Here is a 14,953-nt window from a genome sequence, read left to right as displayed (position 1 = left end):
ACACCTTCTGGAATTCATAAACTCCAATGCCCTGGATCAACTTATCCACACCCCCACCGGGGGGCAACAATATCCTAGACCTAGTCATTACCAACATGAATGACCGGTGTTCCACACCTGAAGTCAACTCCTCGTTGGTCCGATCCGACCATAAGCTAATCACCCTTGATATCCACATCCCGCCCCCACCCCCCCATTAAGGAAACCACGGTAAAAAATTTGTCCAAAGCCAACTTCATGCTTCTTAAGACAGAAGTGGTGAACTTCATGACACCCATGCAGATGGACAATACAGTTACAACTGCTGAATCCTACACAAATGCACTCTATAAACACTTACACGAGTGCATGGATCGTGCTATCCCAAACAGAACCAAGACGCTATCCTCCAAAAAAAGGAAGCCAATTTGGTGGTCGCCTGCCATAAACAAACTGTACAACAGAATGAAGAAACTGTTGCAAAAGAGAGTAAAATCCCATGAGTAGAGGAGCTCCCTGGTCAACCTCAGTAAGATGTTGAGATCCCTTATAAGATCCTCCAAAGCTAGCTACAAAAACAAAAACTCCACTAATTCTAAGGACAACCACAAAGCATTCTATAGCTATGTCAAGAATCTTGATGGCAACACTCAGATCTGCTCTGAGTTACAGCACAAACGCATGAAAATTACAGAATCAACTGATATTGCCAGCATCCTGGCAGATAGGTTCAGTGCTAACTTTACCCCCCCTCACCCCCTAAAGGGCCCATATCTATACAGGAAGAATGCAGAGTCCCTGTAATCACAACTACACAGGTAAAAGCTGCACTCTCTAAAGCCAAAAACACAGCATCCATGGGACCAGACAACATCCCAGGCTGCGTTTTACACGAACTTCAGAACGAACTGGCTCCCCACTTAAGCACCATGTTCAATAATAGCCTCGCATCAGGCTTTGTGCCCACTGAATGGTGCACAGCAACAGTTATCCCACTCCACAAAGGGGGAGCCACCACTGATCCCGGGAACTATCGACCTATTAGATTGACGAGCCTGGTCTGCATGGCCATGGAACGTATCATCATGGAACTCATAAATAAAGACATTGGTAAGCTCCAAACTCTGGATCCCACCCAGTTTGGGTTTGTGAAAGGCAGATCATGCCTCCTAAACCTGATCGACTTCTTTGAGGCAGTCACCAAAGCCGTAGATGAGGGTAAGGTGGTTCACACAGCCTATCTTGACATCGCCAAGGCTTTGGGCACCATCCTCCATTCTGGAATTATAGCTAAACTCACTACACTAGGTATAAATCCCTATGTCACAAGATGGGTTGCCAACTGGCTCACTGACAGAACCCACACTGTAAAAGTTGCAGACTCCAAATCTGATCTCAAAGTAGTGACAAGTGGAGTACCACAGGGTTCCGTCCTGCGACCTCTCCTGTTTGGTATCGTATCTACTTCTCTGAAGTACAGGCTAACACAGAAGGCCTCTGGCTAACGAAGTTCACAGATGACTGCAAACTAGGAGCCATAGTCAAGTCTCAAAATGATGTGGACATCCTACAGAAGGGCCTCGCTGATTCAGATGCCTGGTGTCAGAGCCATGGCCTCAAGCTCAGTGCCAAAAATTGCATTGTCATCCCCGTTGGTAAAAACTCTGTACCCATGAACTACAACATCGGCAGCAATCTACTTAACACCGAATGTGTGATAAGAGACCTTGGGACCCAGGTGGACAGTAGTCTCTCCTTTGATAGTCACATCGCCACAGTAGTCAGAAAGTCCTTCTATGTGGCACACCTCATCATAAAAGGGTTCTCATCCAGGAAAAAAGAGGTCACTGTTCCCCTCTCCTCGACACTCATTAGACCCATTATAGATTACAATGCCTCTTTTGGAATGTAGCTCACAAGACATCTGCAGCAGCTGGAAAGGCCACAGAAGTACCTCACAAAGAGGATTACTGGCCTCAAACAAATGCCCTACACTGACCGCCTCAAAAAACTCCAGCTTTACTCCGTAGCTTATCACCTACTTCGAGGTGATCTCTGCCTAACATATAAAGCTATGTCAAACCCAGAGCTGTTGGACATGCTACACCTAAAGAAATCCCAATCCCTCCAAGCTACACACTCTAGGGACCTAAACCTTGTCATCACAATAAACAGGACATGCTGGAGGGATAGATTCCTGTCCCAGAGACTTCCCATACTCTGGAACACGCTACCCATCTATGTCAAGCAAAGTTCTTCATTAGCACTCTTCAAGAAAAATCTTCATAAGTGGATGGGAAATAGGAAATACACCCTGGGGATCACTTCTGTGTCTCTGCTCGACAGTGGCACAGGAAAATAACTTTCTTGGGTGGCATAAGCCAGGGAACCTTGTTGTCTAGGCTTACATAGGCCCTTGGGCCGATAGCCTAGTACCTACCTATGAACAAGCTGAAATAGCAGCAAGGTGGTTCTTAGCAGAAGAATATGAAAACCCTGCTTGCAACAATTCACACAGATAAGACAGCACTAAGGGGACCTCTCCTTGAAATTGTCTAGCTGTCTTTTAAGACACCAAATATAGAACCTTTTCCATATGGGCAGACAGGATCTCCTAGAATTGGGTTTCCTGAGCCTCCTGCAGGACATTAAGCACGTGCTCAGTGTAAAGGTGTCTGAAAGGGATCAAAACCCTATCACCCACAGGGTTAGGCTTAGAGATTCCAGGTGGGAGTGGATTAGGGATTCCTTGTCAGTGTGAGTAGGTCCACTCTGTGAGGTAACTTGTGATGATTGCCCCTGGCTAAATGCAGAAGGAGGGGGAACCAATGCTGTCTTGGCCAAAAGGAAGTCACCAACAAGATTTTTGGTCTGTCCTGCTGAATTTTCATTAGGACTTTTTGTAAGAATGGGAAGGGAGGAGGAGAATGTGTAGAGAAACATCCCCTTCCACTTTGAAAGACCTTCAGTGCAAAGATGAGGACTTTCATTTCTCTGATATTGATGTGCTCCCTCTTGAAGGGGTCTGCCCATGTGCCTTACACCTTCAAACTGCCCATAGTAGCCCTCCTAACCCAGGTCTGAAGCATCTGTGTACATTTCCTCGACTGGAGTAAAGGGTTGTATAAGACATCCTGGGTTGAGAGAGACTTGATCCACCCACCAAAGGATCTCCTTCCTTAGGCATGTTAGGAAGTGAATGGAGTAGTCCAAGGGGGTGGGAGTGTTGGGTCCATGTGGGCCTCAGGTACCACTGAAGTTTCCTCATGTGGAGTCTTGCGAGTGGTAACATGGGGATAGTATTGGCCATAAGCCCCAGAAGTCTGAGATATTCTCTTGCTATCATTGCAGGGATATGGAGGACAGACAGTAAGTATTCCTTCAGGCTTTCCACCTGTTGGAGTGGGAGGAATGCCCTCATAATATCTGTCCTGATTCTGCAGCCCAGGAAAACTTGGTGCTGGAAGAGGTTTAGGCTGGATTTGTGGAAATTGATGGTCAAAATCAGGGACTACAGAATACAAATGACTGTCTGGAGATGGTTCTGAAGAGAACTGTAGCAATCTGCCAAGATCAAAAGGTTGTCTAGGTATAGAAACATTTGTATCCCTTGGACCCTGAAACAGGCTACCACTGGAGCCAGACACTTGGTGAATACCCTTGGAGCAGTTGATAGTCCAAAGGGTAAAGCAGAGAATTGAAAATGCGAGGAACCCACAGAGAAGCAGAAATATTTCCTGTGTTTGGGCCTTATGGGGATATCCAAGGTGGCCAGAAATCCCTGAGACATTAACAGTGGGAACAGAATCTGAAGGGTAAGCGTGCGGAAAGTGGGTACTTCAAGAAAGAGGTGGGAGAGATCCAGGATGGGCCTTTTTTTCTTGGAACGAGGAAAAGTCTGAGTAAAAGCCCCTTCCCTTTTCTGTCAGAGAGACTGGTTGGATAGTCCCTTGGGATAGGAGGTTGTCTAAGACTGTTTGGAATAGGGGCAGCTGGTCCTTTGGTGGCTGTGGGATGCCTCTTAAGGTGGGAGGAATGACTCAAGTCATGAAGTAACCCTTTTCTATAACTGATAAGACCCACTTGTCTGACATAATGCTTTTCCAGATGGGAAGACAGTGAGAGAGCCTCTGTGAAAGGGGTATCCGATCTGGAGCGGATGGAGTAGTCTGAGTATGCCTGGAAGGTGGTTGCCGCTTCCTGGAGCTCTTCTTGTCCCTAGTATGAGGAGGAGGAGGAGCATAATGTTTCCTAATGAATTGTGTCTTAGTGGAATAATTTCTGTGGAATTTAGGGACTCTGGACACAAACAAATGCTTCAAATCCTGTAATTCTTCCCCCTTCTGTTGAAGGGCTTTGAAAAGCTCTGCCACTTTGGCCCCAAATAGGGCAGTATTGTCCAAAGGGACATCTAGGAATGTAGCCCTGATATCATCAGGTAGGGGTTGTAGCCTCAGCCCAGAGTACCTTCTGAGCACTGAGGCAGAAGCTGAAGATCTGGCCGAGGCCTCTGCAGCATCATAACTGCATGTGATTGAGTGTCTTGTTACTTGTGAGGACAGAGAAATCAGGTTAGAGATTTGAGACTTAGTAGGCAAATCTGGGAGAGCAGCTAAGAGTTTAGAAACCTGAGTCAAAAGGGCCAAGGAATACTTAGACGTGTGTCTGGTAGTTGATGGCCCTAAAGGCCAAGGTTGCAGAGGTATATACCTTTTTACCAATGCGTTCCATAGTTTTACTGTCCTTATCAGTTGGAAAGACATAGGTGGAGGGTAATAATGTGGAGGGTTGTCTGCAGAGACAAAAACAGCAACAGGGTCTGCAACAGGGCATTTTATCAGGAATTTAGCCCCTTCTGGAACTTTATAAAATCTGTCAGGCTATCTAGGAGCAGGGGGTTGGGAATCAGGATTTTTAGAAGCTGCATTGAATTCATCTAAGAAGGCTGGTAGGACAGCAGAATGGCAAATGGTGAAGGAGTATCCATTTGTAAAAGTTCACAGTACCTCTTTTGGACTTCCATCATTTCAGTAGAGTCCCATTTGAAAAACTCTCTCACCCAAGAGATGGTGTCTCCAAAAGTAAGGTCCTTTCCAGGGGATTCTGCTTCAGCAGAGTCCTCCTCTGGAGGAGCATAGCCCAGAGGGAATGGCATTTGGAAAGCATAAGGGAATCCTCTGAACAGGAATCTGAAGAATCTTCAGCTTCAATTGGAAGAGGATCTGCAGACTGAAGCCTAGGGCTGAAAACAGGAGGGACAGCTGAAGAAGAAGCAGCCATGGAAGGACTAAGGGCCACAAAGGCATTGAATAAACCTTGAGAAAAAGCTTGCCAATCAGGCAAACGTTCAGATGGTGGAGATACATGCCTAGTTTTTTGTTTCCTTTTTAAAGAAAAAGGGCCTGGCTTCAGGCGGTTCCCTAACAGTAGAAGGGCCAGTCTGGATGTCCGCAATGAGCCAAGGTTCCCCACCATCGTTGGCACCTGATGTCTGCATGACATCTACAGATTTGCTTTCCTCCTTTGGTTTTGTGGCCTCCAGAATGGTACCCGCTATACCTTAGTGTCGGCTGATTACGTGCATTCCTCCAGGTGTGTGGTGGCCACAGGAGGAATGTTGGGTGGAGGAGGTGCAGCAGTAGGCTCAGGCCTGGTAACTTTTGCCTTCTTTTTCAGTGGCTTGATGGTCTGAGCAGATGGCCCCTTCCATCGAAAGAGCAAGACGTTTAAGTCTTTGGTTTTCTAAATAAATACTAAAAGCATGCAGACGTCTGTGAAGAGTCTTTGGAACAAAAGCCTGACAAATCGCACAGGATTTATGGTGGTGGTTGGGTCCTAGGCAGAACAATCACAGGTCATGGCCATCCTTATGGGGGAATCTGCCGTCTGCACCTACACTTTCCTTGATGACACGAACATGGACAGGCATGCAGTGACCAAAACAACAACAAGAAAAAAGGCCACAGTGGGGTACTTATCTTAAACTCACAAGATCCGATGGCTGAAACGGTAAGATGAGCTGATGTTTGACTGGCGGCAGAGAAGTTCTGAGAAAGGTACGTGCAAATGTCACCTTTATGCCTAGTGACTACCTCTCAACTGTACAGATTTTTGCAGAATGTCCATATTTTTGCCTCCTATTTTTGGTATGTTCCTCCTAAAATCTGTACTTTTCTGGCAAATAGCTGAGGATTAAAGTCATTAAATAATGACAAACATTTGAGTTTAAGACTCCAAATCCTTCATAAAATTCATGCTAATGCAAAACCTATTATTCTATCAACTTTCTAAGTTTGTAAGAGCAATATTTAAAATCTGTCCCTATTTGTCCCCCCATCATTTTAGGCTTTGTCCAGATTTTTTGCTCTAAGAAGTTGAAAGGTATTGCCCACGCACCCTATTGATAATGTCAAATGTCCCACATACCTTGCTGTGACTAAAGCTTTTGGTATACTGGCTGGATGTTTGGGTCACTAGGCAAAGGCTAACCAAAGGTTATGAATACTGAAAAATGAGAATAGAAGGACATTTGAGAAAGACACTTTAAATCTGAAACTTCTTGAACTCAACCCCCCGACCATATAAAACTATTCACCCACCTATGGCTAAACTGCAATAAACACATATATTGTAGCCATCTACTTACCCCCAGGTAATGCCTCATCCACCATCAAAAACCTCCTTAACTGATGTGCTACTACCTTTAGTCAAGAAACAATTTTAATGGGTGACTTTAACTAAGACTGGTTATCATGCACCTCCGAAAACCCAACCACTTTATCAACCTCCATGGTTTTCAGCAAATAATTCAATCTCCTACCAAAATCGATACACATAGCAAAAAATAAGCCATCCTAGACTGGACCCTAACAAATAAACCCTCCCTCTGTCAACATTCTGTCTGTCTCCCTGATATACTAAGCGACCACCTTCCCACCTACCTATTTAGACAAAATCTAAGGCTGCCAAAAAACATAATTTGCAAATTCACCCTTAATAAAATAAATTTCTCCACTGAAATCTTCAAATGCCTCCTGCAACAATGTAACTAGTCCCCTTTAAAAAAGTCCACCTAGATTCAGCAGTTCAATATTTCAATAACAAATTTCTCAATATCCTAAACAACCTGCACCCCCCCCCACCCCCCCATAAAGGTCCTCTCAAAAAAAGCACTTACTTACCTTTACTAACAAAACCAAAAGGAGCTCCTCAAACAATTATTTTATTTATTTTACAGTTTGTTTACTACACACACACACACACACACACACACACATATATATATAAGTCAAGTAAAATAAGAAAAAACATTGTTGGATATTACTGTTAGATTTGTTATAAATTGGAAATATCGCAGGGTTGGCATAACAGTTTTACATGTAATCTTAGCAGAGTTATAGTAGGATAGGGGGATAAGAGGTGTTAATTGTTGAATGTAAGAAAGGTGGGACGGTAAGAATAAAGCAGTGTAAGAGTAGGAGTAAAATAAGAAAAAGAAAGGTGGTAAAGAGTCAATCAAGCTCAGTATGATGAAAGAGAATAGAGAAGTAAAGGAGTGTGAGAAACGAGTCATGTGGGATGAGAGCAGGAACATTCCCAGAGGGTTTTAAGATGGGAATGAAGCAGGGTCTTAAAGGTAGGGTGGTTGTGGGTAGTACGAATAAGAGGTGGCAGGGAGGTCCAGAGGTGAGCTAGGGAAAAGTATAGTAGGTGTTTGCCTGGTGGGTGAGCAGGCTTGTGCAGTTAAAGCAAATTCTGGTTATTGGAACTTAGAAGTCTAGTGGGTAGATGCATTTTGAAAGAGGAGGCAAGGGAGGGACAGAGAAAGGGACTGAAGATGAGTTTATGGGCATGAGTAAGTTGACTGTAGGTAAGATGGTTGGGTAGTTTGAGCCAGTTTAGTTTGTGTAGGGCACTGCAGTGGTGAGAGGAGGATGTATAGCCGGTAGCAAACTTAGAAATTTTGTTATAACAGGAGGATAGTTTTGTCTTTATAGAAGATTGAAGGTTACTAAGAAGTGGGGCACCATATAGGAGAGAAGGAATGAGGTAGGTGGTACAGAGTACAAACTCAGTAGTGGGAGTGATATAGTGGTTGTGGCAGTAGAGCATGTCGAGTTTCTGGTGGGTTTTCTTATTATTAGTTTGTAGGTGGGTATCGAATTTTAACTGTTCATCAATGAGGATTCCTAGACGCTTTGCATGGGATGCTACCTCAGGAGAGGTATGGTTTGGACTAGTAATGGAGAATGAGTTCATAAAACTAAAAACCAATCCTCTCTTCTCACCTTTCAAAAATTGAGAAACCAAGCTAAAAACAAGTAAGACTAGAGAAAAAAATGTACTACACAACAATCCAAACAAACAAAAACAAGCATAAGAAATTCTGAGCAAATATAAATCATTACTTAAACCCAGACAAATCAACACCTCGACTTCCACAACTGATCCCACAAAAAGAATAGCCTCCAAATTCAACTCACTTTGTTAACGCTTAACTAGCTCTTGTAAAAACAATGATAACTCACTATCAATTCCTATGACATCCCTAACTCCTTCGCCAACAAACCAGTACAAACTAACACTATCGAAAAACAGCTTTCCTAGCTGTCAACCAACTTCCTAACAAATTTCTTAGATTAGCAGCAATCTCCATTTCCTACCCAATCTCACTACTAATTAACCAATCAATTACTGGGCAGTACATACCCAAACTCTGGAAAGTCTCATATCATTCCACTGTATAAAGGTGGTACCTCTACCGAGTTCTCAAATTTCAGGCCCATTGCTATACTCTCTAACATTGACAAAATCTTGGAAAAATGTATACGCAAACAACTCCTCACTTACCTACTTGAGAACAATCTCCTAGTTACTTCACAACATGTATTTAGACCAAAACACATACAACTACCCTAATTAGTTTCACAGACACTATCAACCAACTAAGAAATGACAACCAGCTAGTGTCCTCTATCTTCTTAGATATGTCAAAGGCCTTTGACACAGTATCCCACCAAAAATTACCCAGAGAGCTATCTTCATTAAACCTTACCCAGTTAGCCCTCTACTGGTTTCTAAGCTACAAGCAGTTAAATGGCAAAACAAACTCTCTTCCCTATTACCCATCTCAGTAGGTGTACTGCAAGGCTCAATTCTCCACCCACTGCTTTTCTCCATATTCTCCAACAAACTTAGTACTGCCTCCCAACATGCTACCACCATACAATATGTAGACAACTCCTCCCTCATATGTTCAGCCCCTCATTACCAGAACTCCTTCAAAAGACCCAATAATCCTTCTTTGATATCGAACACTACCTAGCTGACTCCCAGCTGATACTCAACCCCAACAAAACTAAGCTCACACTCTTCACCAACAGCAAAATAACTAATCAGTCTCCTCCTTTCGTAATGTACTCTGCTAACAAAACTAAAATAGTTCATATCCAGCATACTAAACTTCTTGGAGTCACAATCAACAACAAAGGTAAGTATGACAGACACTTAGCTCTAACTATCTTACAGAGTTAAACCTTTCTTAATCGATTCCACCAGGCACTCCATAGCAAGGATACATCTCCTCTTCACCCTTCTATATGCCTCACCAGTATTCACCAGTCTCAGAACAACTGACCTATGCAAACTAGAATCCTGTTATAATAAAACTGCTAGACATGGCGCTAACCTCCCCTACGGAGCAAACCACTGCACCTCATTACACAAACTAAACTGGCTTGAACTTTCAAATCTCCTGTCCTTGAACCAGCTAATCCTCATCCATTCCATTCTTCACCATCGAAAAAATTGCCCAGAACTCAAGAATCTAGTTACACCCCATGCCAACTCCAGAACACCCGAGATCCTCAAACTACTACTAAAAGTAACTAGCTCCAATAACAGTCACAGTCATTCTGTGTTCTCCAGATAAACAGTTAAAGCCTGGAATTCCACACCACAGACAATTCAAAATTCAAACTACTACTCAAAAAACATCTGGCAAATGCCTGGCTCTACTCCTGCACCATGCCAGGCTAAACGCACATTCTACCCTTTTCCTTTCAATTTCTTTCACTTTTATTTGTCTCCCAGACTGTATTTTTTCACTACTATCTACCCTGAAATTAATTCTGCTTATTTTTATGTTTTCTATTTAAAATTGTTGTTTGTTTTATACATATTGGAAATGCATCCTTTTAATATGCTGTATTTATTTATTTTATTTATTGACATTTGTTAACCGGGTATGTCCAACTGGGCTTGTGGCCCATTTTCAGTGGAGACCCCAGGAGAAAAGCTCCAATACATGAACAAATAACAGAAATTCATATTTTAGCATCAAAATTCAAACAGAAAAACTAAGTTATACAAAAATGAAATAATGATAGAAATAGCAGTGCATGCACATTTTATTTTAGGAGAGAAGCAATCATATTTACATATGTACATGCAGAGTTTTGACCAACAGAATGCTTTGGGCAAAAGCAACGGAGAAAGCAAGATCTCTGTTGCTTTTTACAAACTGTCTCGCTATGTTAAAGGAGTGTAACATAATGAGACAGCTTTAAAAAAAGTAAAGGAGAATCTCTGTTGTTTTTGTTAAAGCTGTCTCGCTATGTTAAACCCATTTAACATAGCGAGACAGTTTTGAAAAAAGCAACGGAGAAAGCAAGATCTCCATTGCTTTTTACAGTGTATCGCTATGTTAAATTCGTTTAACATAGCGAGACAGGTTGTAAAAAGCAACGGAGATCTTGCGTTCTCCGTTGCTGTAAAAAAAAGAGTTATACTAATGGAAAAAGTCCGGGCGACCAGACCTTTTTCCATTACTATAACTCTGATTTACAACGTGCACGCTGACCAATCAGCATGCACGTTTTGGAATATTAATGGGGGAGTCATTTTATAATAAACAGTATGTGTCCAATAATAATGGAGTACTTATGTGAGAGAGGAGGGAGGAAGAAATTTATACAGTGGGGTGCTTTAGCTGGGGCCCAACAATGACAAAGTTTGGAGTTAAGTAAGTGAAATTTGAGTTTTTGTTTAAAGTGTGCTGGGTGGATGATAGAACGCATATCTATAGGGAGTTTGTTCCAAGCTTGTGTAATGGAGTATTTATATAGGAGTTTGCCTATAATTATTTTGGGTTATGTGAGCAGTAGTTGCTGACTAGAGGTGCGGAGAGTCTGAGGTGGGGTATAGATAGAGAAGAAGGAAGAGAGAGCAGGACAGGATGAAGGCTTATTAAGGATGAAATGTAGCATTTGTTTGGTGCATTTGTCCTCTTCTCCCATGTATTACTCTGCTATGCTATGTTGTTGTACATTTGAATTGTTTTTCACTGTAAACAATTATGTAATGGAGCTTTTCTCCCTGGGTCTCCATGGAAAATAGGCTCTTAGCCTAATCGGACATTCCTGGTAAACAAATGTAAAATAAAATAAAATTAATAAGCAACTAACAGTTATCTTCTTATCTTCCCTCCTACTCTACTTTTGTTTTAATTTTTCCCCAAATGTTTAGGGTTTCTAAAACCTCGACAGGAATGTACCCCACTCCCAAGTCAGAGTATGATTACAGTTCATGAAATTACTATTGCTTCAATGCTCATTGTTTACCAAAAGCGGTTTTCTCAGCATCATCAAAAGTATATAGCCTTCTAATCTTGTAGGCATCAAAAGAGAGTGAATATGCAATCTGCTGGGCACTGACATTGAGATTTCCTTATTAAAGAATGGTGTCTTGTATAATAACTGTATAATTTCATCTAGTTTTTTTGCAGCCCTTCTAAAATAAAATCCTGCATAAGCTGTATTTGATGCTGGATTAGCTTGTTAAATGATTATGTGGTGCTACATAAGTATCCTCGGTTTCTGATAATACTTTGTATTTTGATAATACTTTGTATTTTTTGATAATACTTTGTATATATTATACAACTTATCACCAGTACTGTGGAGAAAAACTGTTTTCAATCTTCTGTCCCCAGTACTACTGAGTCACATTCATAGTTTCTGAATTTAATTTTTTTCACCAATTTAAAAAGTGTGTTCATTGATTCTGTGCACTTGGTTAATCAGATTAATGTATTGGATACATCACCCATGAGTGATTTGATTTCACTTATCTCTGTTTTGCATGCTACTTTTCAAAAAATGGGCCTTAAGTTTAGATCATGGTATGGCTTTGTATGATTGTGCCATATTGGCACAGTTTGTGCCCATACCTCTCAAACCTTTCAACCTCCTGGCATAAGAAATCTAGACAAAGTCTGAAATAATTGGGAGGGGGGGTGCAAAGGCCAAAAAATAGGGACAGACTTTAAATATTGCTCTTACAAACTTAGGAAGTTTCTAGAATGACAATACTTGTTTGTGTGCATTTTTCCGAAGGATATGAAGTCTGTAACTTAAATGTACATCATCATTTAGTGACTTAATTTCTTAGAGATTTGCCAGAAAACCACACATTTCATGAGGAACAGACCAAAAATATGAGGGGAAAAAAACTGGACATTCTGTAAAAATCTCAACAGCTGTATAGTATGGAAAAGGGTCTTTCTTTGCTGTTGCCTCTTGATTAATGAATAAATAACTGTCTCCAAAGAAATCTGATTTGTATCAGAAGCACAACTATAAGTGTTAGATGGGGAGCTAGTAACACCACTCCATCTACAAAAAATGTATCAAAGGCAAAGTATTATTTTTCAGGAAAGAGTAAATCTTTCTTTACCACAATGGGAATATAACGAATGCCAGCTTTACACTACTAGTTCAGTACTTTGCTATGCAAAGCTGCTTCATGCTGCAGTGTGACAGCCAGAATAACAGATGACCATCTCAATTTTATTATGAAACCAAAACTATATAATGACTGTAAACAGTTAAGTGAAAATTTTCCACATCTTTCCTGTCAGCATAATGTTTAATACAAAGACTAACATTAACAGTATGAGAATTCCTGTGAAGAACAGCAAATAATCAACTATAGCCATATATGCACCATATTCAGTTTTAACAGATTGCTGTTAGGCTACAGTGAATTTAAACGGGGCCACCCGCTGTGATCAGCCCCGCACCCTGGTACTGCTGTCCACCAGTTTTAAGGAAGAATATATGCATTACATTCGGCAGCAGTTAGCTTTTGAGAATATAACTCAATCATATAGGTCATTACAATGTCACAGATGTACATGTGCATTTTTAATCCTTGGAATTTTAACAAAAAATTGAAATTATGCATTAAAGTGTATGCAAAAATAAAATATTAAATATTTGCAGTTATGCTTTGATTATTTCAGTCCACTGCTAAACATCATCAAAGCTCACAGGTGAACACCCCACAGCTACTGTTAGCACCACTTACCATATGCCTGTGAATGATAACAGGCTGTAGCACCTAGAAGTACAAATAACAGCATCTTGCATTCTGAGAATTTAATGTCCATATCTAGACCAAGCTCAGCCTGTACCAAAATTGTCTTACTTCTGCAGGGCAGAAATAGTGGCAAATGATGCTATGAACTGATTAAATAAGATAAATGTCGATTCAGGGTCTACAATGGGTGCTCACGTACTAGTAGCTCGCAATACACTTACTCGCTGCCACTTGCTTGAAAAAGTAAGTGCTTGAATTCCCACACTGGCTCAATCTCCCATTTCTATGTAGCCCTCTCAGCACCCAACCCTATAAAATTGTACAGAGCTACCAGAATCTTAACTCTAATCTGAAACGTTCCACCCAGTTCCTAATCTGAGTCTTCACTCCCTTACCCTACAACTTCACTCCCCCTCTCTAACCTTAAAGTCCCTGAATGCTCCCCAATCCTAAAATTCCAACTCTCCACCGTAAACATAAAGTCCCTGACCACTCCCTAACCCTAAACTTCCTCCTACTCCCTAAACCAAAACCCCCCCTCCCAATCCCTAATTCTAAAATTCTCTCCTCATTCTCTAGCCCTAAAATCCCCCTCCCACTCCCTTCCGCACAGCTGCTGCATTTACCTGACTCAGACCTGAATAGTGTGTTCAGGTAAGCCATTGCAGCTGGTTGTGTGAGCTCATATTCCAGTCTGAGTGTGAGCAGAACTGGTTGGGTGAACTCATATTCGAGTCTGAGGATGAGCAGAGCTGGTTGTGTGAACTCATATTCGAGTCCAAGTGTGAGCAGACTTGGTTCTGTGAACTCATATTCGAGTCTGAGTGTGAGCAGAGCTGGTTGTTTAAACTCATATTCGAGGCTGACTGTGAGCAGCAGCCTACATGAGCTACAAAATGCTCAAGTCCCTTGCTTTGAGACAAGGGGTTTCGAGCTCGAGTGCTTGCAGTAGGACTGCCTGACACAGCCTGTCATGAAGTAGGTACATTCCATGAAGGAAACAACTGATCACAAGGAAAAAATAAATTCTAACTTCCCTTTTCATACCTAACCAGCCAACATTTAATATTCTGTAGGATCATATATATTATTTTTAAGACAATGAGGATGTGGTCAGTTAGAACATTATGTACCACACTAAACTGTTTTGCAAATTAAATGTAGTTATACTGAGCTCTATGAATGTTAACGGGTTTTAGTTCAAAAAAATTCACAAACTTCTTTATATAAGAAGAGAGGCAGTGAATTTGCTTCAGGATACAGTCTGGTAGGTGATAACTAGACATTTATGTGTATTTGATGTGCAAAACAAATCAGAATATTTCAAATGGCTTTGTCATTGCATTATCTGCTTCAGTACAAGAGACAAGAAAGGGTAGGGCCTTCTGTTAAATGGAACAGTACAAAAGAGTTTCCTGAACCCCTGCCCACACTGTCATATCTATTGGCATGTACCTCTTTTAACCGCTAGGTTGGCAGTTTTGGGCCAGGGTCAAGATATACTTGGTGTGTAGGTGAGGGTGTTCTGTTAAACAGAAATCTGTTGGTTGAAACAAGATGTTTGAAAAAAATTAAAAAAAAAAAATGTTTTACA

General features: G+C 41.4%; 1 protein-coding gene across 1 annotated transcript in view; it reads right to left on the bottom strand.

The window, feature by feature from the left end:
• ADAM22 (ADAM metallopeptidase domain 22) overlaps positions 1-14,953 on the bottom strand; it is a 2,281,988-nt gene that overhangs the window by 136,504 nt on the left and 2,130,531 nt on the right. The gene's annotated exons all lie outside the window — the stretch shown is intronic.

This window comes from Protopterus annectens, chromosome 3.part1 (genome assembly GCF_019279795.1).
Source record: "Protopterus annectens isolate FY-2018-M chromosome 3.part1, PAN1.0, whole genome shotgun sequence".
NCBI lineage: Eukaryota > Metazoa > Chordata > Ceratodontiformes > Protopteridae > Protopterus > Protopterus annectens.
Note: the sequence above shows the minus strand (reverse complement) of the source record. Positions and strands in the feature narration are given on the sequence as shown.